Source organism: Equus caballus, chromosome 10 (assembly GCF_041296265.1).
Source record: "Equus caballus isolate H_3958 breed thoroughbred chromosome 10, TB-T2T, whole genome shotgun sequence".
NCBI lineage: Eukaryota > Metazoa > Chordata > Mammalia > Perissodactyla > Equidae > Equus > Equus caballus.
Window position 1 is genome coordinate 1,113,076 of NC_091693.1, and position 23,979 is coordinate 1,137,054.

At 48.0% G+C, this 23,979-nt stretch overlaps 2 long non-coding RNA genes across 2 annotated transcripts in view; one reads left to right on the plus strand and one right to left on the minus strand.

Moving 5' to 3' along the window:
- The window catches only part of LOC138915675 (uncharacterized), a 29,849-nt gene extending 11,799 nt beyond the window's left edge, over positions 1 to 18,050 (minus strand). The window contains exon 1 of the long non-coding RNA XR_011421778.1: positions 17,853 to 18,050. This is a non-coding gene — a long non-coding RNA (uncharacterized lncRNA). The remainder of the gene's footprint in view (positions 1 to 17,852) is intronic.
- Positions 17,020 to 23,792, plus strand: LOC111775161 (uncharacterized). Its single transcript, XR_002810644.2, has 3 exons — positions 17,020 to 17,129; positions 17,904 to 18,383; positions 18,901 to 23,792. It is a non-coding gene; the product is annotated as an uncharacterized lncRNA (long non-coding RNA).
- Positions 23,793 to 23,979: the final 187 nt, after the last annotated feature.

Consider the following 23,979-nt stretch of genomic DNA (forward strand, 5'->3'; position numbering starts at 1 on the left):
TAAAGCTACTTTTAAACATGGAGGAGAAAAGTAATCCTTTCCCAATTGATACCTTAACACTGACTTAGAGCACAGTGGAGTTAAGTTTTATGTGACTGAGTTGTAAATTGTTGAAAATAAGGGTTTCAAATGGGAATGTTGACATAATCATCTTATCTACAGCAGCATGAATAACCAACCACAACCATTATTATTTCTCCTTCTCTTAATGTTTGCTTCTTTGAAAGTTCAACTTGCTCAGAGTGCTCATCTTTTAACGTGAGTTAAGAGGTAATTTGCATGAACACAAATAGCGCAGTGTCAATTCAGTGGCATTATGAATTAATTAGCTCCAACCCACCATAATGAATTGGGAAAACACAACTGCACTTTCCATCTCTTTTATTTATGGCTCATTCTTGCTACGTTACACCTTTTCAGAGATTAAGTGCTGAACACGCTTGCTTCTTAAAAAAGGTTAATTATCCAAGACAGGTTTATGGTACTTTATCTAAAGGCCCCGCATTCAACTGCTTTCGCATCCTGGATTTATTGTTGACAAACAGGGGAAAGCGATCAAGCCGACTTCCTTCCTTCCAGACTCCGGCAGACACCCTTCTCCTTTGTGTCCGGTTAGTACTGGCTGGCCTTCTGTCAGCAGGTCTTGGTTTCTGAATCTGGCAAAGCAACGTTTAGAGCTTGGCACACCCAACTCTCACAGCCTTGACTGCGACGGAGCGTGGAATGACCAAGGTGAGCGAGGAAGACGAAATCCAGCCCAAACCCTGCCACTTCTGGAGTACAGCATGGGTTCTGGGTTTCTTTGGCCCAGAAAGGGTTGAAAAATGGAATTCTTGGCCAATATTTAAAACTTTGTAGGTTTCATGCACACACACAAAATCAGATACTGGTCTATCTTGAGGAACCAGAAAGCCAAGCCCAGTCAGCCACGTTCCTAGGTGGCAACAACCAGGAGCAGTGTGGAGGCCCCTCCTTAGACGGCGTCCGAGCTCAAGGGTATCCCCACGGTCCCCTGTGGAGGTTGAGTGCTGGGTGTCATTTATCTCCTTATACTGGGCCCATTCGAAACATCTGTGTTGCCTGCCCAGCTCCTGCGACTGGAAGGCACATTTTGTGAGAGGGCAGGGCTGCACCTGCACCTCCAGGGGACCAGGGAGTGAATCCAAGTGCTGTAAGGCCAAGGAAGCAGGCCTCCAGTACACAATCCAGTCACCCACAGACCGCACAAGGTAAACGATGACAAAGGAGAGCATCTCAGAGCATGGCAGAAGCTCCTGGAAAATAAACAGTGAAATGAGACGGAGGCGGCCTGGTGGTGGGAGTGAGCTCTGCTCACACTGGGTGATCAGCAAGGGTTTCTCTGCAAGGGTGGCACGTGAGCAGGGACCAGAAGAGGTGGTGCAGGAAGAGCTGGCGCAGGTGTTCGAGGTATGTTCAAAGGCCTTGACGTAGAAACAAAGTTGGCATATTATGGGCTCTGCAAGAAGGCCAGGGTCATGGGCTTCAGCAGTTAGCAAGAGAGGAGAACACAGACGTGCACAGGGGCTGATCAGGCAGGGGCTGATCACTACTTCCATCCCCCACAGGTCAAGTGTGGCCCCACAGGCAGTGACTTCTTGGGACATCTGGGTTTAATATGCGTAACTGTCAAATAAATTCCTGGGTGCACAACACCTCAAGATCAGAGAAATCCTGGGGCAGGAACAGAGGCAGAGCTGGGTCAGCCGATGTCACATTGCATCCGTGCAATGCTGGTCAGAGCCAGGATGAAACTCTGTTTCACGTCAATGGCTGGAACAAGAGGTGGGACTGAGAAGATGCGGAACAGCGCCAAAGAAGCCCAATAGAGTAACGGTATGATGGAGATCTCCGCATCTCCCCCAAACCAAACCCACCAACCTCCTTCCATCTGCGCTCACACTCTGCCTTCTCGTGTTAACACAGCTGGGCACCCTGTGCAGTCGAGGGTCCCATTCCCTCTGGTGTCCTCTTCCCCGTGTCATCTTTCAGCCACACTACCCCCATGCAAACATGCCCTGACATGTTGTCTTTTTAAAAACCTCCCTGAGGACAAGCTAGAAGAAATGTACAAATTCCTAGAAACATACAACCTACCAAGTCTGAATCATGAAGAAACTCTGAACAGACTAATAATGAGTAGAGAGATTGAATTGGTAATCAAAATTCTAAAACCTCCCAACAGAAAGCCCAGGACAAGATGGTTTTACTGAGAATTCCACCAAACATTTAGAGAATAATTAATGACAATTCCTATCAAATTCTTCCAAAAAATTGAAGAGGAAGTAACATTCCCAAACTCATTTTATGAAGCCAACATTAGCCTGCTAATGAAGCCAGATAAGAATACTACAAGAAAACTACCAACCAATACCCCTGATGAATATAGATGCAAAAATTTAAAGACAAGCAATCTTGGAAGAACACAAGTGCTGACAGCTAAATAACATATACATGAGGGAGACCCAGGCAGCCTGGCTAAAAAACCGCCAGAGATAAAAGAGAAACGTGCTCATGCAAGAAAGAGCTACCCAGGGGACAGTCTGTGGGTGCGATGTTTTTTAAACGCAGGCACACCCCGGCCATGACAGCTCAGGCAGTGAGCAGAAGAAAGATGAAGCCTCACGGGTTTGAAGTGTCAGAGGTCAAGACTCAAGGCAAGAAAACTTTACAAACTGCAGGGAGGGGGAACCTCTCAAGCAAGGAAACCACAGCATTAGCCCTCTCTGTGTGAGTCGTTGGCTGCCCACCCATCACACAGGCACAACGGAGACCATATTAAAAGGCAGCATCAAGGAGCAAGACAGAGAGCAGAGGCACCAGCGGCTGCACACTGCAGAGGAGTCGAAGTCTGCAGCTTGAGTCCGCGCAAATTAACACCCACCACACACGAAAACAAAACCCTCAAACAAGCACAACAGGACCCAGACTTCCTAAAGCATATCCATGAGGCCTACTTTTCATCTAAAAGTTACTAGACATAGAAAGAATCAGGAGGGCCCGGCCCCGTGGCTGAGTGGTTGAGCTCACGTGCCCTGCTTTGGCGGCCCAGGGTTTCACTGGCTCGGGTCCTGGGCGCGGACATGGCACTGCTCATCAGGTCACGCTGAGGCAGTGTCCCACATGCCACAACTAGAAGGACCCACAACGAAAAATATACAACTATGTACCGGGGGGATTTGGGGAGAAAAAGGAAAAATAAAATCTTAAAAAAAAAAAAGAAAGAATGGGGGAAAAAAGCAGCCAATAGAAACTGATTCTGTGAGGAGATGGATAATTAACTTGACTGTAGTGATCATTTCAGTATGTAGATCAAACGCCATGCTGCACACCTTAGAGCTATACAATTTTTACTTCAAAACAGAAAAAAGAAAGTGACTTTGTGTGAACTCAGAGGTTTGACTCAGCAAAGACGTCAAAGTAGCCACACATGCAAATAATTAAAGAAAAACTACATTCAAAAGATTAAAGAAAAATATGGTACAAGTGAACAAACAGAAAATGAATCTTAATGGAGAAATGAAAACAATAAAAACAGAAATTCCAGAACTAAAAAATATAATAACTAAAATTAAAAAGACACCACATAGGCTGAATAGCATATTTTAAATGAGAGAAAGTAACCAGTAAACTTGAAGACAGATCAATAGAAATTACTCAAGTCATAGGTATATGGAGAAACAAGATCAAAAGAAAATGAAAAGAACCTCAGAGATGTGTGAGACAACAGCAGTTGTGGTCCAAAATACATGGTATTTGAATCCTAGAATTAGAAGATTAAAATAAAGGAAAAGAGAAAATATTCAGAGAAATAATAGCCCCAAAAGTCTCAATTTTGGTTGAAAACATTAACCTACAGATCCCAAAACTCCCCCAAGTATGAAAGAACTAAAGAAAACTCTCCTGGACGTAGCATATTCCAAGTTGTGAAAGCCAAAGAGAGAACATCTTGAAGGCAGCCAGCAAAAACGAGGGGGAATACTAAAGGGAAAACCACTGAGGAGAGTGACTGATTTCTTATCATAAACAAGGCAAAACGAAAGAAACAGGAACGACATAATCAAAGTACTGAAGGGGGAAAAGAGCTGCCAATCGAGGATATTAGGTGCATAGAGAAGAGCCTTCAAAAATGGAGGTAAAACAAAGACATTAGGGGGGAAACTGATTATTTGTCACTCACAGACCTGCACCACAAGAAACACTAAAGGAAGTTCCTTACGCTGAAGAAATAAAGAGCTGTGGAAACAGCAGGTATGTAAGTAAACTAAAAAGACCATATTTAAAATTTTCTTTTTGAAAAAAATATAAGACTTCTTTTTAAAAATGTATTATACTTTAATAACAAAATATTTTAAAAGTTTTAATACTACAGGAATGGTTTTATACTACATAGTGTATATCTATGAAAAATAGCACTAAAAAGAGGATGGCAAAATGAAATACACTGTTTCAAGGCTCCTCTATGTTGTCTAAAGTAACTCAATATTAACCACAAATAGAATAGGTTAAGTTGAAGGTGGGTATTGTAGCCCCTAAAACCACTAAAAACATAATGCAAAGATATATAGATAGAAAGCCAAAAGGAGAATTTAGAGGGAATACTAAAATATTTTATTAACTCAAAACAAGGCAAAAAAGTAGGAACAGAGAAACAACAACAACAAACAGATGAGGCAAAAAGAAAGCAAGCAGAAGCATGGCAGATCTCAACACAACTGTGTCAATAATTACATTGAATGTGGAAAGAACACGCACTGCAATCAAAGGCAGAGGTTTTTAAGACTGGGTAAAAAAGCAAGAACCAAGTGCATGCTGCCTAAAACAGACACACATTAAATTCAAATACAAGAATGGATCGAAAGTAAAAAAGATGAAAACAGTCAGGAGCAATGTCAGCATCATGGTGAAGTGAGTTGTTTCCTTTGGATTCTCCTCTAGGTTACAACCAATAGGACACCCATTGACCAAGGAAGGACTCCCTGCTCAGCACAGTAAGATGCCTGAGGGACGCACACATCCGTGCATCTGAAGGCGGGTGGCCTGGACCTCGAGGAGGCAGTGGAACTAGGGGAGCAGTTCCCTCCCCCTCCCTCAGTGACGATCCAAAACACGGATACCACCAGTACTGACTGAGGTTTCAAAAAGCGCACCGGCATGGGAGCACAGAGGCTGCAGGAGCAGCAGTGGCACTCGTGGCCCATGCCTGGCCCCTCTGCAGCAGCAGGGGGTAGCAGCCACTACCTGACACTTCAGGAAACACAGGAGTGCTGGCAACCCAGTGCTCTCCTGCTCCCCTGGCAGTGGCGACACCGAAGCTGGCCCTCCCAGTAGTGAGGGCTGCATCCAAAACGGAAATACCCCTGGAAGTGGCAGTGGTGTCCTAACCTGAGGTTTCAAAAAATGCACTGACTCCAGAGACCAGAGGCTACAGGAGCAGCAGCAGCAATCACAGCTCAGCCCCTATCCCGCTCTACCAGTGGCAGTGGCACCTGCAACCTGAGGCTTCAGGAGCCACAGCAATACCCATGACCCAGCCCCCAGTGGCGGCACCCCCGACACCAACCCTATCAACAGCAAGGCCTGCATACAAGACACCGGGCCCCTGGCAGCAGCAGCAACACCCATGAACCCAGCAACCCTGTCAGCAGTGTCACCAGGACACCCAGACAGCCCAGGAGCAGCAGCACCTGAGCCTGTGGAGAGCCCACAGAGAGTCAGTGGGGGAAAATGAGATCCAAGCGACCCCAGAAGCAGCAGAAGTGCAGCATCCTGGTGACCCAAGTGACGAGAGCTGCAACTGCAACATCGTAAGCAGCAAGGCACCAGCGACCTCAGAGGCATGAGTGACACAGGGAGGGCACTGATGAGCCCCTGGCAGAGGCAGCAGAGGGTGGAAAGTGCAGGCTCTCAAACACAACCAGAAGCAGCTCAGACCAAAGTGACCAAAGCCTCACCCAAATGAGAAAGGCGTTTACTACCACAAATGTGCCAGCAGAGGATCAACTCATCGAGCACCATGAGGAACTACCATGACACTGCAGAACAGAAGGAGAATGACAACTCTCCAGAATCCAAACTTGAAGTCACGGAAGATGACAATCTGACTGACAGAAAATTCAAAGTAGCCATCATGAAGAAACTCAACAACTTAAAAGAAAACACAGAGAGACAGTTCAATGAGCTCAGGAACAAAATTAATGAACAGAAGGCATACTTCACCAAATAAGGTGAAATTCTAAAAAAAAAAACCCAGAAATTCTGGAGATGAAGAACACAATTAATGAGATGAAAAATAAAGTAGAAAGCATAGGAAATAGAGCAGACTATATGGAAGACACAATTAGCAAGCTTGAAGATAGAAATCTAGAAATAATTCAGGTAGAGGAGGAGAGAGAAGTGAGATTTTTAAAAAATGAAGAAATCCCACAAGAAATATCCAACTCAATTAGGAAAAGCAACAGAAGGATAACGGATATCCTAAAAGGAGAAGAGAGAGAGAAAGGAGCAGAAAGTTTATTTATTTATTTATTTTGAGGAAGATTAGCCCTGAGCTAACTACTGCCAATCCTCCTCTTTTTGCTGAGGAAGACTGGCCCTGAGCTAACATCTGTGCTCATCTTCCTCTACTTTATATGTGGGATGCCTACCACAGCAAGGCTTTTGCCAAGTGGTGCCATGTCCACACCTGGGATCCGAACTGCTAACCCCAGCCCGCTGAGAAGGAGAAGGTGCAAACTTAACCGCTGCGCCACCAGTCCGGCCCCAAGAGAGTTTATTTAAAGAAATAATAGCTGAGGGGCTGGCCCCCTGGCTGAGGGGTTAAGTTAGCGTGCTCTGCTTCGGAGGCCCAGGGTTTTGCCAGTTTGGATCCTGGGCACAGACATGGCACCACTCATCAGGCCATGTTGAGGCGGCGGCCCACACAGCAGAACTAGAAGGACCACAACTAAAATATACAACTATGTACTGGGGCTTTGGGGAGAAGAAGAAAAAGAAAGAGGAAGACTGGCAACAGATGTTAGCTCATGGCCAATCTTAAAAAAGAAAAAGAAATAATAGCTGAGAACTTCCTGAACCTACAGAAGGAACTGGATACACAAGTGCATGAAGCTAATAGAACTCCTAATTATCTCAATGAGAAAAGATCTTCTCCAAGGCACATTATATTAAAACTGTCAAAAGTCAATGACAGAGAAAGAATATTAAGGGCGGCCACGGAGAAGAAAAGAAGTTACAAATGAACCCCCATCAGGCAGAAACTCTACAAGCTAGGAGAAAGTGGAATGATTTGTTCAAAATAATGGAAAACAAAAAGTATCAGCCAAGAACACTCTATCCAAATAAGTTACCCCTCAGATATGAAGGAAATATAAAGGCTTTCGCAGACAAACAAACCTGAGGGAGTCCATCATCACTAGAACTGCCTTACCAGAAAGCAGCCCTCCTGCCTGAAATGAGAAGCAAAGGTTTACAAAGCTCTGAGCAAGGAGATAAACAGACAATCAGCAAACTGCAGCTCTACATCAGAACAGGCTAGTAAACAATTAATTATAACATAAGGGCTAAAGGGAAAGAAAGAATCAAAAATAACTATAACCACTTCAATTTGGTAACAAATTCACAACATAAAAAAGGATAATTTCTGAGAACAAAAGCATAGAAGGAGAAAAGGATGGAACCTGCACAGGTTCATGGAGATAAGAAGCTATCAGCAGAAAAGTGACTGTCTCATCTATGAGATCTTTTATACAAACTTCATGGGAACCACAAAACAAAAAATTAGAGGAGAGTGACGAATCATAAATAAGGAGCAAACTGAGAAAAACATCACAGAAAACCACAAAACTGACATGGCAGTCAGAAACACAGGGAGAAGAAACAATGGAAATATAGAAAAACCAGAACATGAAAGATAAAATGGCAGCATTAAACCCTCATATATCACTACTTTCCTTAAATGTAAATGGATTGAATTCATTGGTCAAAAGACACAGAGTGAAAATGAAAACACAAAATACCAAAATTTATGGGATGCAGCAAAAGTGGTACTAAGAGGGAAGCATACAGCAATACAGGCCCACCTCAAAAAGTAAGACAAATCTGAAATAAAAAATCTAACACTATGCCTAAAAGAATTGGAAAATTAGCAAAAACAAAGTCCAAAGTCAGTAGAAGGAAGGAAATAATAAAAATCAGAGCAGAAATAAGTGAAATAGAGACTAAAAAGACAATAGAAAGAATCGATGAAACTATGAGCTTGAAAAGATAAACAAAATTGACAAAACCGCAACTAAACTCACTAAGAAAAAAAAGAAGATTCAAATAAATAAAATAAGAAATGCAAAAGGAGAAATTACAACAGATATCACAGAAATATAAAGGATTAAAAGAGAATACTATGAAAAGCTATACACCAACAAATTGAATAACTTAGAAGAAGTGGATAAATTCTTAGAATCACACAACCTCCCAAAAGTGAATCAAGAAGAAACAGAGAATCTAAATAGATTAACCACAAGTAAAGAGATAGAAACAGTAATAAAAAACCTCCCAAAAAACAAAAGTCCAGGACCAGATGGCTTCTTTAGTGAATTCTACCAAACATTCAAAGATTTATTACCTATCCTTCTCAAACTCTTCCAAAAAATTGAAGAGGATGGGATGCTTTCTAACTCATTTTACAAGGCCAACACTACCCTGATACCAGAAGCAGACAAGGACAACACAAAAATAGAAAATTACAGGCCAATATCACCAGTGAACATAGATGCAAAAATCCTCAACAAAACATTAGCGAATCAAGTCCAACAATACATTAGAAGGATCATACACCATGATCAAGTGGGATTTATTCCAGGGATGCAGGGATGGTTCAACACCTGCAAATCAATCAGTGTGATACACAACACTAAAAAAATTAAGAATAAAAATCACATGACCATCTCAACAGATACAGGGAGAGCATTTGAGAAGATTCAACATCGATTATGATAAACACTCTCAATAAAATGGGTATAGAGAAAATAATCTCAACATAATAAAGGCCATATATGACAAACCCACAGTCAACATCATAATCAATGGTGAAAAACTGCAAGCCATTCCTCTAAGAACAGGAGTAAGACAAAGATACCCACTCTCACCACTCTTATTCAATGAAGTATTAGAAATCCTATCCAGAGCAATGAGGCAAGAAAAAGAAATAAAAGGGATCCGAACTGTAAAGGAAGAAGTAACACTGTCACTATTTGTGGACAACATGATTGTGTATATAAAAACTCTAAAGACTCCACCAAGAAACTATTAGAAATAGTTAATGAATACAGTAAAGTTGCAGGGTACAAAATCGATATACCAAAATCAGTGGCACTTCTATACATTAACAACAAACTAGCAGAAAGAGAAATCAAGAGTACAACCTCATTTACAATCACAACAAAAAGAATAAAATACCTAGGAATAAACTTAATGAAAAATATAAGACCTTACTGAAAGAAACTGAAGATGACACAAAGGTATTCCGTGCTCATGCACTAGAAGCATAAACATAGTCAAAATAAATGGCCATACTACCTAAGCAATCTACAGAATCAAAGCAATCCCAATCAGGATCCCAATGACATTTTCCACAGAAATAGGAGAAAGAATCTTAAAACTTAAATGGAACAGCAAAAGACCCCAAATAGCCAAAGCAATCCTGAGAAAAAAGAACAAAGCTGGAGGCATCACAATCCCTGACTTCAAGATATACTACAAAGCCATAGTGACCAAAACAGCATGGTTCTGGCAGAAAAACAGACACACAGATCAATGGAATAGAACTGAAAGCCCAGAAATAAACCACACATCTACGGACAGCTAATTTTTGACAAAGAAGCCAAGAACATACAATGGAGAAAGGAAAGTCTCTGTAATAAATGGTGTTGGGAAACCAGACATGCACATGCAAAAGAATGAAAGTAGACCATTATCTTACATCATACAGAAAAATTAACTCAAAATGGGTTAAAGACTTGAAGATAAGACCTGAAACTACAAAACTCCTAGAAGAAAACATAGGCAGTGCACTCTTTTACATCAGTTTTAGCAGTATCTTTGTGAATACCACGTCTCCTCAGGAAGGGGAACAAAAGAAAAAATAAACAAATGGGATTACATCAGACTAAAAAGCTTCTGCACAGCAAAGGAAACCATGAAGAAAATGAAAAGACAATCCACCAACTGGGAGAAAATATTTGTGAATCATATATTGGATTAGGGGTTAATATCCAAAATATATAAAGAAATCATGAAACTCAACAACAAAATATGAGCAATCCAATCAAAAAATGGGCAGATGATATAAACAGACATTTTTCCAAAGAAAACATACAGACGGCCAACAGGCACATGAAAAGTGTTCCACATCACTAATTATTAGGGAAATGCAAATCAAAACTACAAGGAGATATCACCTCATACCCATCAGAATGGCTACTATTAAAAAGACAAGAAATAAGTGTTGGAGAGAATGTGGAGAAAATGGAACCTTCATACAGTGCTAGTGGGAGTGTAAATTGGTGCAGACACTATGGAAAATAGTGTGGATATTTCTCAAAAAATTAAAAATATAAAACACCATATAATCCAGCTATTCCACTTCAGAGTATTTATCCCAAGAACATGAAAACAGTAATTTGAAAAGATATACGCACCCCTATGGTCACTGTAGCATTATTCACAATAGCCAAGCCCTGGAAACAACCCAAGTGCCCATCAACAGATGAATAGATAAAGAAGATGTGGTGTGTACATATACATACACACACACAATGGAATACTACTCAGCCATTAAAAAAGACAAAATTGTGCCATTTGCAACAACATGGATGGACCTTGAGGATATTATGCTAAGGGAAATGAGTCAGACAGAGAAAGACAAATAGTGTATGATTTCCTTCATACGTGGAAGATAAACACACAGATTCAGAGAACAGATTGGTGGTTACCAAAGGGGGAGGTGATGGGGGAGGGCGAAAGGGGTAAGGGGGCACCTGTGTACTGTGAGGGATGGCAACTAGACTTCTGGCGGCGAACACGATGCAGTCTACAGAGAAGTCAAAATATAACGACGCACACCTGAAATTTACACAATGTTAAAAACCACTGTGACCTCAACAAAATGAATTTCGAAAAATGAAATAAAAATTCAGTTCCTCAGTCAAAAGAACAGATGAAAAAAGGTGTGAAGAGTAAGTATAATAAAGCTGTGCTTATAATAGTGTGAGTGAAAACAGACTTCAAAACAAGGGCTGTTAGTAGAGGCAAGCAGGGACTTTCCTTTAGGATACACGGGACAATACAGTCAGGAAGATACGACCCTTACTGTACGTGCCTTATAAAACATCTTCAAAATATATGCATGAAAAACTGATGAAACAGACAGGCCACGATCACAGTAGGAGTCTCTACGGTAGGAGTCTCTAACACAGCTTTGTCGAGAACTGATAGAACAATTAGAGAAGAAACCGGAAAAGATAGAGGACATCTGAAGGATGTCATCCACCACTTTAACCTGCTTGACATTTGTTGAACACCACACCCAACAGCTACACAGCACACCCTCTTTTCAAGAGCAGAGGTTCACTGAGTAGAGCACATACTGTGCTACAAAATAAATTTCGGTAGATGTCAAAAGAATGAAATTTTACAAAGTATTTTCTCTGCCCACAAAGGAAATAAATTTGGAGGCCTCCCTGAATTGAGTCGTAGCAGAAACCTTACACTCTCAGCATCCTTGCACACTTTCGGGCAACATCCTCCCCCTCTGCACCTTTCCAGTAAGCGCTGAACTGCGGCACGGAAAATAATTTTATTTTAAAAGTAACTGTGCCGGCTCTACTCCGATAAGCACACGGTCATTCCCTCTCCTACTTTAAGCCAACGGCAGAAAATGCAACTCCAACTGGGGTCGGCAAAAAACGACCGCATCCGCTCACGCAACCGAAGAGCACAGCGCGAGGACGCAGCCTCCCAGCTCCGCTTTCCTCTGCGCGGCCCCTTCTCGAGCAGCCTCTCCCGGTGGCAAGAGGGCACCTCCAGCTGCACGCCGGGCAGAAGCAGAGCTGCTCCCGCCCAAGGGCGCCTCCAGAGTCCCGTCAGGATCCTTGGCTCTGACTGGCCAAGTGTAGGTCACGTGATCACCCTTGATGGGGGTTTGACTCGATTGCCCAGCTCATTCGCTGCAGGGTTCGGGAGTGAATTTGTGTTTTGCCAAAGGAAAATTGAGATTAAGAGGAGGGAATGAATGCTGCGCGGGCAATGACAACAGACGTGCGTCAGCTGGGCTTAAAGATGGTGGTGCAGGAGGTGGGGAGGGGCGGGCAGGTCCTGAAGGGCAGAGGAAACCGCTGCCAGCCTGTCCTTCGAACGGTGGTCACCTCCCGGGGAGGGTCATGAGTGACCGTCTGCACGAGTGCGCACATGCACACGCACAACCCCCTTCATGTTCTCTTCTGTTTTTTTCGTAATGAATACAGATTACTTCTGTATAAATACTTTCTTTAAAAAGCACAAATATTTAAGACAAAAGCATACAGGGGTTGGAGCTTTCTTTGAGAAATAAAGGAGTATAGTAGAAAGAAACTTAGCTTTAAGGTCAGAAATGTATACTGCACAGGTGTTCCTGCCAGCCGTGAAACATTGAGCAAGTCACTTCTTCTCTCCTTAAAAATGGAAACAACCGCTGATTTAGTGACCTCATAAGCTGTGGGGGGAAACCTCACCAAAATGTGGAGCTTTGAAGATAGGCCCTGTAAACAGCCTTTCTATACTGTAGAATGTCTTACATGTGGGAGAGAATGTGATTTGTCTGTCGCTTCTGGAAGCCACAGGAAAGTAACCAGCACTTTGTCCCCCCGGTTCGGGATGGGTGTGCTCCCACAACACAGCCCTGCCTCACCAAGAGGAGAAACCTTTACCTGTTAGAGCTCCAGGCCTTAACTCCTAAACAAACAGAAGTAATGAGAGTAGCTGGCACCCAAACTGAGGGACATAGACAATTAAAAATAAATCAGGCTTCTTGGAAAAAGTCATTTGCAGAAACAGTTGTGTCCACAGCATGAAATATTGAGGAAATACATTAAAGCAAAAATTAATTTAATAAGCATTCGACCTCATTCTTTTTAAGGGAGAGGATGCTATAAAATACTTCATTAGGCAAAGTCTCAGCAGGGAAACACGGAGTTTTTTTTAAAGAAGAACTTTGTAAATTAGTGAGATGGAAGGAAAAAAGAGGAGAGCGAGAGCCCTGGCGCCTGTGCGAGCGCGCAGCTTTGAGAACGGGGCAGCCGGCTCGGGTCCTGAGAGAGGGAGCCAGGGTTCCCAGCGCCCCTCCAGCCCCTGTTCAATCCTCCTGTGAGTCCACCATGCTAGAGCCGCCAAAGCCAGTCAGACAAGGCAGCCTCTGTCTGCCCAGAGCATCCAGACACCTAGACCCAAATGTGGCCAAGACCCAGAGGGGTCTCTGTCCGCCCAGAGCATCCAGACACCTAGACCCAAATGTGGCCAAGACCCAGAGGGGTCTCTGTCTGCCCAGAGCATCCAGACACCTAGACCCAAATGTGGCTAAGACCCGGAGGGGCCTTGACTGTGCCCCACCCCGTGCTGCCACATTTGCCCTGGGTGCTGAGCAGAAGTGCCGCTGAGGAAGGCAATTATCTGTTCTCTCCCCAGGTGATCCTAGAGCCTAGCATGGTGCTGGGAGACGCCGGCCCTCCAGGACACCTGCTGATCGAGGCAGTGGGCATTCGATGGCGCCGTCCCAGAGTTCTTTTTCTGTCCACTTGCTAACAACACCCAGCGTTTCCCTCAGGTATCCACCTCGGCTCATGGCCCCACCCACAAGTCTAGACTGGAGATTTGGCAGCTTAGCTAAATCTAGACATTCCACACCCCAGCCCTGATCATTAGTTCGGAGGTAGCATGTGAACTAGGCCTAGCCAATCAGAACAAATCTCAGGACTTTTCTGGGATGTTGAGACAGAAACCTCAGCTTTGGGACTGTGCAGTGTGCAGGCAGGAAACCTAGAATCACGAAGCCACTGTGAACTAGCTGCCAGAAGAGAAGCTAGCTCAGGGACAAAGCCAACACACAGAGAAGGGCCAAGAGAGAAGTGCAGGGAAAGAGAGCGCTCTGATCATGCCATTCCTGACACTGTCCTTCCCTTAACTTCCAGTAAGGTATTCCGGGAGGAATAAATCCTGTTTGTTTTATAGGGTGGTTGAAATTTTGCTGTTGTTTGATGTTCACATGTTAAGAGTTCTGACACAGGCAGATCAGAGAAGGGGAAGGACAAGAGAGAAAAGAGAAAGGAAGGGAGAGGGAAGCTAACAGAGGGAAGGAAGGAGAAAAAGTAAAAGGACAAAAACGGAGGCAGAAAATAAGAGAATCACAGAGCAGTCTGGGGCATATGGGCTGGTGTACGCATCTGTCACGAGACAAATGACCCAAGCTCTGAAGTGGCTTTCCCAGGCCACACCACTGGTGCACACCAGCATGGGTGCCCAGGGCCGCGCCGGCCACTCCCCGCCCACCCTCGAGTCCTGAGTATGCGGAAGCGGCTTCCATGACTAAAGTGGTTCTCGCTCATCACAGAAAGTGTGGGATGTGCACAGAAGCAGGAAAAAGCCGTGATTTCACCATCCAGCACAACCACTACCAACATTTTACCAACTTTCCTGTCAGTTGTCTGTCTATATTTAAGGGTAATTTTTAGAGATGTAAACACGCTTTTTACATAATTTTATTCCCTGATTTTTTTCTCATAACATTATTTCATAATCATCCCCTCATCTGTATGTTCTTCAGAAACATCATTTTTATGACACTATAATATTCAATCAAGTAGATATTGCCTAATTTACTTAATCCTTTTCCTACCACTGGACATATCATTGTTCCTAATTTTTGAACATTTCTTTTCAAAACACTCCAAGGAAAATTTCCTTGCATAAAACTTTTCTTGTTTAAGATTATTTACTTGGAACAGATTCCCAGAAGTGAAATCTTAGGGTCAAAGGGTAGGAATTAGTGTTGCCACATTTAGCACCTAAAAATGTAGGATGTTCAGTTAAATCTTAGTTTCAAATTGCTTGTTGTCATCTGAAATTTAAATTTAAGTGGGCATGCTAATATTTCACCTGGCAGCCCTGGTTGGAATACTTTAAAGGTTTCTGGCGTATTTCCAATGCCTTTTCTGCTCTAAAGCATTTCCTTGGGCTGGAGAATAGGGGGCACAGAGAGCAGTAGCTGACGTTCTGCCTCGCTCGGGCGCTGCCTTTGACACAGCCTCCGACGCAGGGGGCTATTTTCAGCCCTACATTGCAGATAAGGAAGCTGAGGTAGTGCGGTCAAGTGAAACGTCCAGGACCGGCGTGTGGACCTAGGATCTGCCCGGGCCGCCTGACTGCCACCGCCCGAGGAGCCGAGGAGGCCGGCCTCCCGGGAGAGCAGGCTGCCGTGGGCATCTTGTGGGTCCACCTCAGAGTCAAACTCAACCACTGGAGCGGCCTTGCCCACCTCCACAGACCCGGAATCTTCGCCACGCCTTTACGGGACCTTTTGCGGAAGGACAAGGCGGAGAATTTGCACTACACGTAATGGAAGCCATTTCATCAAGTTAATTTGGAAACTGGTCCGTTCTTTCCCAAGTCCACTTCCAGCTGCCAGCCGGGCCGCCTTCTCCCGTCCCCGCCTCTTCATCCCCTGGCCTCGCTCCCTTTCCTCCTGGGACCCCCTTCTCCCCACTGCCTTCTCGAGCCGGGAAAACGCGGAGCTCCTTCATCTTGGTCATTTTCGTCCTCACGCGCATCGCTCCCCCGGCAAACAGCCCTCCCACCTCCACCTGGAAAGGAGAGCTTATGCGGACCAAGTAGTGGCGGATCTAGTTCAGACAGTAAGGGGTTTTATTCCTCCTTTCTACCTCTCTCCCGTGCTCTCTGCCTGCCTCCCTGCCTCCCTGCCTAACGTGACACACAACAAGCAAAGGGTCGGAGCGGGCCCCGGGTCAGTGTCTCTGCACAATACCAGGCCTTCCTCAGCCCAGGAGGGGCCCGGGCAAGTGGGAGAGACATCCCATCGGCTGCAGGCCAACAGGGAGAGCGAGGGCTCCCGAGGCCTCAGACAAAGGGCTCCGAGGGCCGAGGAGGACAGCACCCAGCTTGGGTATCCGGAAGGCGTGTGACCCCGGGGCCGCTTAGCTGGGCCCTGAAGGACCGAGAGGCGTCGCCCATCTGGAGACGGGTGGCACTGGGGAGGCTGCCCTCTCCAGCAAGGACGTTCTGAAGACACCGTCCGGGGAGAGAAAGCTGGGCGTGAGTCTGAAGGGTGTGAAGTTCTCTGCCACCCCCTCCCCGTATTTATCAGGACCCCCTGTTGGTTGATGGCCAAAGGGTCAGGGGTGGAGGGGGCGCTGACCTCTGGGGCCTCCATTTGCGGAGCGTACGTGCACGGTCAGCGCCCACTCCGTGGCTGGGACGGGTCTCAAACGGCTCACGAAGCGCAGCTGACGTCTTCAAACTGCTCGGAACAACGCGTCAATCAGCACAAGGCTGAAATAATTAGTTCCCTCTGCTAGGAAAACAGTGTCCTTTAATTACTGTACTGGTTGCAGGAGAGGGTTCTGAAGACAACAAAGAGGCCTCTAAGGGCCGGGTCTACCTGCATATACGGGAAATAATCTAATTAAAACAAAGAAAAACATTACTATTTAATGGTGTGATGTTCCCCACATCCTTTTCTCTTCTAGACCTAACCCAGTGACAGCACCGAAAATTCCCCCAGAATCAACACCCAAAACCCCGAGAGATGAAGCTGTCAGAGCGCAGCTGTAGCGGACAGCTCGATGCCAGCTCCCGGAGCTGCGGAGCCGAGCCCCCGCCGGGCCTCCTCCCTCACCCAGCCTGTCCCTGCCTCCACCTGCCTCGGCGACATCTGACTCCGCCTCCAACACGGCCGGCCCCCCGGGAGCGTGTTCCTGCGGTCGGTCCCAGTGACCCCGTGTGCAGAGCCTGGGCGCCTGCATGGAGAGCGGGAGTGGTGCCGCCGGCTGCCAGGGAACCAATGAGATGATGTGAGTAAATCCTTGGCAGAGGACCTGGCAAAGGGTGGGCACTCAACAAACATGACTTAGCGTCTTGTTACTCCAGCAGACGGGGAGACCAGGGTCCCAGAGTGCAGGAGACGGGTGACTTTTCTGGGGTCACACACAAGTTGGTGGCAGAGCCGGCCCGTGGTTATTCCTCCTGGTATTCTGACTTGCCTCCGTGTCTTGGCCTCCCATGTTGGCCATCTTCTCCACTGCTGGGAGAATGGTCCTTGCTGTCTGGACCCTGTGCTCATCACCTATGGCTGAACCAGTGCCCATGGCCCCCCCTCTGGACCCACTGTCATCTTATTCTTGAATGGATGTGTCCTTCTATATCTGCTATGTTACTTTTGATTCCAAGAGACAGACAGTTCAAACAAACTGACTTAAAGAGAAAGGGGATTTTATCACTGAAATAACCAGGGACAGGGTTTCAGGCATAGTTGGATCTAGGCACTGGACTGTCATCAGAACTTGGCTTTTTCCTCTGGGCTCGTCTGTCATGCAGACTTGATTCTCAGATAAGTTGTCCTCTAGGGGCTGCAAGATGGTTACTGAAGCTCTTGCCTCCCCTCTAAGCCCATTCAAAGTGAGTTTTCCCCACATGGCTCCCAGAAATTCTCACCACAGCCCATTGGCTCTGGCAGAATGAGTCATGTGCCCATCCGTGAACCAATCACTGTGTCTGGGGTAAGAAGAAAGACTTACAGGGCTGGGTCCTCGGGTTCCTCTGAGTGCCACTGATGCCTCTGCCCTCAGGTCACCCAGGAAGAGGAAGATGTGGCTTCTTCAGTGGGTTTTTTAGCCAGAACGACGTTCCACTGATAAACTCCATGTAGGGTCCTGGAATTTGAATTCGTTGTCAGCATGAAATGTCTGCGGAGTTCCCGCGAGCATTCAGGCTCCTGGCTCCCTTGGCAGAATCAGGTCGCTGGCCACACGGGCGTGCCCCGGCTCTGCCCCGGCCAGTCCTCTCCGTCAGCCACAGAGCCTGCCAGCTCCCTTCTCTCACTCACGCCAGCTGAGTCTGCAGCCCTGGCGCCAGTCAGCGCAGGGGTCCCAGCGCCCCCTCCGTTTAAAGCACCGTTCACACCCGCAGCCCCAGGAGTGCGGCTTCTTCCGCCTTAGACGCTGGCGCAGTGGGCCGGGCATGCCGCCAGGCAGGGTCACGGGCCCGTTTTGCAGAGAAGGAAGTTCAGGGATAATGAGGCAGAAACAAGTGTTAACCTGAGTGCACAGGTAAGGAGTGGCTGGGGCAGGGCGGGCTGTGCTGGATCCTGTCGCTGTGCCCCAGGGTGGGGCAACTCAGCCCCTGACCCGTGAAGTCCAGAGGAAGAGGAATACCAAGGAAGAGGAGCGCTTTCTTTCCCTCTCCACGGTCCCATCTCCCTGTGTGGGGGAGGATGGGAGGCTTGAGCAGGACCGGGCAGCAGACCAGGCCTGTGGTCTGCTGGGTGGTTGTCACCTTATGCCCCCCTCAACCCTTCCCTGCTCCCCGGCTCCTCTGGGAAGCAAGCTCTCAGAGTGGGGTGTCTGCCTGCCTCTTGCTGGGACCCATGGGGGTCATCCTTGTCAGCAGGCCCGATCAGAACACAGCAGTGGCTCATTCAGAAACTTCTCTCCTGTCTCTCTTATGGGAGAGAGGAAGGAAAGGAGGGGGAGGAGCGTGGAAAGGAGACTGGGCCACAGATCCTACGAGTTAGGCTCCCATGTACACCCCAAAGCTGACACTTCTCTCTGCCTCCTCTGCCCTCAGCCCAGACCAGCCATCCTCCTCCCTTGGCCGGCTGCTCCTTCTTCTCTCCTGGGCCCCCAGCGGCCACTCTCACCCTGCCACACCTCGCTCACAATCTGCCCATGGCTTCCTACTTAACGGGGATCCAATCCAAACTCGTGGCTGAGCCAGAAAAGGCCGTTAGTGATGTTTCTTCCTCCCATGGGACTGCGTCTCAGCCCCTCTCCCACTCAGGACCGGACGCTGAGGGTGTCTCACCCATCCCACCTTAGCTCCGACCGGGGTCTGTGCCGCACTCGACCCGCGATGCCCAGCCTCGCACTGTGCCTGCCACACGGTGGGGGCTGCATGGCTGAATGAATGAGTGAGTGAACGAGTGGCCACGGTCTTGCCACGGTCTCACCACAGTCCGAGCAGCCAGAACTTGTTTTTATCAGTAGTTCAAGACAACTATTTGCAAATCCCTACAGACTTCATTTAAAAACGTAGCTGGAGTACAAGAATGGCACAAGGAACACGGGGAAAATTGGCATTATTCCACAGTTTATTTAATTCGCTCCCCCTGCTGGCATTAATTTAACTCGTCTGCATGGCTGAAGGAAGGACCGAGATGAAATATTAACCTCAAAGGCGCACTGGGACAGATAACGGAGCGGCGCCTGCGAGCGCGAGCGGGCGGATGAAAGAGGAAGGCGCTGCCGCGGCCCCAGGAAGATTAAGGCGGCGTGCGGGGTAACAGGAGCCTTTTTCTAATGGTTCATTTTCTTTCTCTTTAGTCCAAAGTGATAAAAGCAAATAAATTTGTGTTTAGAATCACAAGCATAGTACAAGGCTATTATATAAAGATATTATCTTCCTGGTGAAACTTCGTCAGAAGTTCTTAATGTCGAAAGCGTGCAAAGTGGATTAAAGCATCACAGGCAAGCAGCAGAGATGGTCAAAATGACAGAATGTTATTAACCCTGTATGCCTATCCCTCAGTTGTCACCGCCACACCAGCCCGCGCCGTGCTGTCTCCACCCAGAGCCGAAGGGTGGAGGCACCACTTAGCAGAGCCCCAAACGCCTCCCGCTCCAGCCGGCCTCCCGCGTGACCCGAGTCCAGTCCTCGAGTCTAAAGGGACAGAGACAGGCAGCCCTTCTGCCTGGAGGACACGGCGCTGGAATTCCCTCCCGGGTGCCTCAGGGCCAAGGAAGGGCAGGGTGCAAGGCCAGCTGCCACCTTCCACAGGCGCCACTGCTCCTGTCCCCAGGAGGCAGCAGGACGCAGGAGGCCCTCAGCCTGCTGGCTCTCTGGCTGAGGGCAGCAGCTGCTGGCCATGGGGCGTCCTCTGTGTCCCACTCTGTCCTGAGCTGTAGCCACATTCTCCAAGTTAAGCCTCGTAGCAGCCCCTGAGGAGGGGCTATCGTCCTCTCCCTTTTCCAGATGAGGAAACCAAGGCTCAGAGGCCACGCCACCTGCCAGGGTCCTGCAGGAGGCCCGCAATGACGCCAGGCTGGAGCCCAGCTCCGCCCAGCTTTCCTCTACTGTGCGCTGCTCAGGTGGCCAGTCGGTGTGGACACGGCGGGAGGAAACACTCTTCAAGGCAGGTGCCGAGGGGACAAGAGGGCGCAGAGTGGTCGTTCCAAGTGTGTGAAGGAGCTCAGCCATGCCTGCATTTGCATGCAGTCTCCAGAAAGCTTCATGGGTAGTGACAGCAGCTGCTTCTCGGGGCAGCTGGGGACGGAGTCAGGGAGGGGCAGGAAGCTACATTTCACTGTCCGCCCTTTTGTGTATTTGCATTTATTATCGTGTGTGCATAGATTTAGAAAATAGATGTTAAGCCTGTGAAAAATAGCCTAGCCAGAAGAAAGAAAAGCAAGCTGTACGAGTCCTCAGAGGTCCTGGGTACCCTCACTGTGATGGGCAGAGAGCCCTTCGGAGTGCTGCCTGGGCATTTCACAGCACAACGCCCCTGCTTACGCCAGCCTGGGCTTGGCAAGAAGGACCCGAGCTCAGCATCCCCACCCTGCTCTTCCCGGGCACCTGGTAAGATGACCACTCAGAACTGAGCCTGAGAACAATTAGTGACCACCACCCCCAACCACCTTGTACGTAGTAGGCACTGCTACTCTGCTATCCATCTCCTGCTCACTCGTGACCTGAGACGAAGTGTCACCGGGTAGGGTACTCTCCCCCCAGGGACTCCTTGGGCACCCACAGGAAAGAATTCAAGTGAGAGCCACAGAATAAAGTACAAAACAGTTTGATCAAGCAATAAGCAAGACATAGGTAAGGCAAAGGGACAGCCTGCAGAGCGCCTGGGCTGTCCCCGAAGCAGAGGGCAGCCCCAAGCTGGATGAAGGGGGACTGTTTAAGGGCTTCTGGATGGGGAAGCGTCGCTGAGGCGCGGTTGGACCTCAGGACGCGTGACCAGCGGGCTGACTGGCTCTGGAGCTGCATGCTGTCTGTGGTCCCTGTGCTGAGTGGCTTGCAGCAGGCAAGGACCAGCGGCCAACTTGCTCCGTGTCACAGGATGTGTGGCCGACTGCAGGTGGATGTGGCCTCCTGTATGTGCAGGCTCATTTAACCCAGGGTCCCCCTCCCCCACCGAGACGCCTGTCCCAGGAGGACGGACCTGCCGGCTCATTGTGCCCCGGTTCTGGGATCTGTAAGTTATAAACCTTATGACTTTACTTTGTTTGTGTGACTGTATTGAAACTGCGCCTTCAATCAAAGCGGCCCTGGGGTTTCACTTCCCCAGAGTGGGAGCCCAGACGCTGAGGGAGTGACCGCTGCCCCGTGTGGGTGGCTTGCACCGCCTCACTCAGCAGGTCCTCGTCTGCTCATTCTGAACTTGACCCACTGGCTCCAGGTTTTCCAGCCCGCCACCTCACCCAGGCCACTCCCTGCCGCACACGCGTTCCTTCCTAGTACCCTCCAGGCCCCCTGCTTCTTTCCCCAGCCAATGGGGACCTCCTCAGGGCTCTCGCCCCGTCCACTGGATGCCTGGTTCCTGTCTCTTCCAATACAAGTCCTGCTCCCCTTCAGCCTCAGCTCCAACTCTGCCACCCGAGGCAGCCTTTCCTGGCCGCTGCAGGCCATCTATGAAGGCCTGCAGCAGAGAGAGCTCCCTTCCAAAGTCCAGACCCAGAGCCTCGCCACCACCCGCCATCCCGTCCGCTCCCGAGGGCAACCACGTGCCGTGTGCCTTCCCTCCCCTGGTCTGCGCGGCGGGCAGCAGAAGGAGGGCCGTTCGAGCAGGATCTGTATTAAGGCAAACTGGACACCTGCCGTCCCCAGAGCCGAATCCACTGAGCTCAGCGTGAAGCCAGGAGCCAGGGCTGAGGGAGGGGCCCTGGCAGCAGGCAGGGAGAAGGGAGACAGGGAGGCGCGTCCAGGGCTGGCTCTGCACCTGCTGTGGGTAAACGAAGCAGAGGCGGGCAGGGGATCCAGCTGTGCGAGGCAGGACTCACACGATTGGGGGATCCACTTTAAGAAAAAGACTACAAAATTACAAATACAAGATTCTGTATGAAAATGACTATCTAGTTAGAATGAGAAAATAGACAAATAGTAGACAAATACTAGAGGCCTAGACATTCAGGTCCCCTTCAGGATTCTTTAGGCACTGTCCCAGAAGTGCTTACAAAGACACATCCTCTGATGTCACTGGGCCTGTCCCACACAGAGCACTGCTCAAGCCCAGAGCCCCTGCAGATTAGGGGTCCTGGCGCTTCCCGGCTTCCCCATCGACTCCCCTCTTTGAAGAGGATCCATGATGCACTGCTGCCTGTGTGAAGAGTGAAAGTGACAAACCGGCAAAAACCAGCCGCCAGCCAGTGAACACGGTTCCTCTGTCCAGCCCAGCACTCTTCTGGCCTGCCCGGGGTGGAGCAAGGCCCCCCCCGGAGAAGCCCAGCCCCACTGGCTCCCGGGAGACGCACTCACACCAGGCGTGTGAATGGCACATCAGACAAAGGGAACGGCCAGGGAGAACAGCGCAGGCCTCATGGCGGGGGTCAGACCCTGGTTCCGCTGTGCGTCCTAGAAAATGTGTAAAGAGGGGTGGGGCCAATGCTCCAGCTCCACACTCGCTCTTCCTGGAAGTAGAAGAGGAGGGAACACAACCCCGAGCAGGTTTATGAAACCAGCAATCCTCGGTACCAGAGCCCAACAAAGATATTTCAAGGAAAAAACACGATTACTCACCGTGTATATACCAGAATGGCTACAATTAAAAACACCAACCATTGGCAAGAATGTGGAGCCACTGGAACTCTTATAGACCACTGATGGGAGGACAAAATGGTGCAATCAACTTGGAAAACAGTTTGACAGTTTCTAAAAATGTTAAACATACACTTTCCATATAACTCAATAATTCCACTCTTGAAAGTTTATCCAATAGGAATAAAACACACGTCCACACAAACACTTTCACGTGAACGCTCATGGCGGCTTTATTCGTAGGAGCCCAGCCTGGGAACAATGCCAGCGTCCGCCAGCAGGTAGGTGGATGGCCACATCGTGTCACGTCCACACAGTGGAAGGCTCTCCAGCAATAAGAAGGAACCGCTGGCCACAGTATAGGAGAATCTCAAACCATCGCGCTGGGTGGAAAAGCCAGACATGGAGAGTTTGGACTAATTGATTCCATTTACCTGAAATTCTAGCACAAGCAAAACGACCTATAGTGACACAAAGCAGGTCAGTGGTTGCCCAGGGCCGGGGGTGGAGGCAGGGATGGGCTGCAAAGAGACATGGGGGAGCTTTTTTGGGGTGATGAAAATATACTATGTCTTGATTTGGGGGCGATGTATGTATTTGTATTTGTGTTTGTATGTATTTGTTAAAACTTATCAAAATGTACAAAAAAGTTGATTTTAAACTTGAAAAAATATAATAAATAAATAATACACTCTACTCCCAAATATTTGGCTTTAACATTTACTGCCTGGGGGGCGCCCGGCTTGGGGAAAAAACAGACTCAGCCTTTGAAAACCTGATCAGGGCCTGTTACTCCCGCACACCCCACGTGAGCCAGTCTGTTTCCACCTTCTTAGCCCTGTCTCAGAGGTCTGCGCCTCTCACTGGACGGCAGCCACGATGTCACACCTG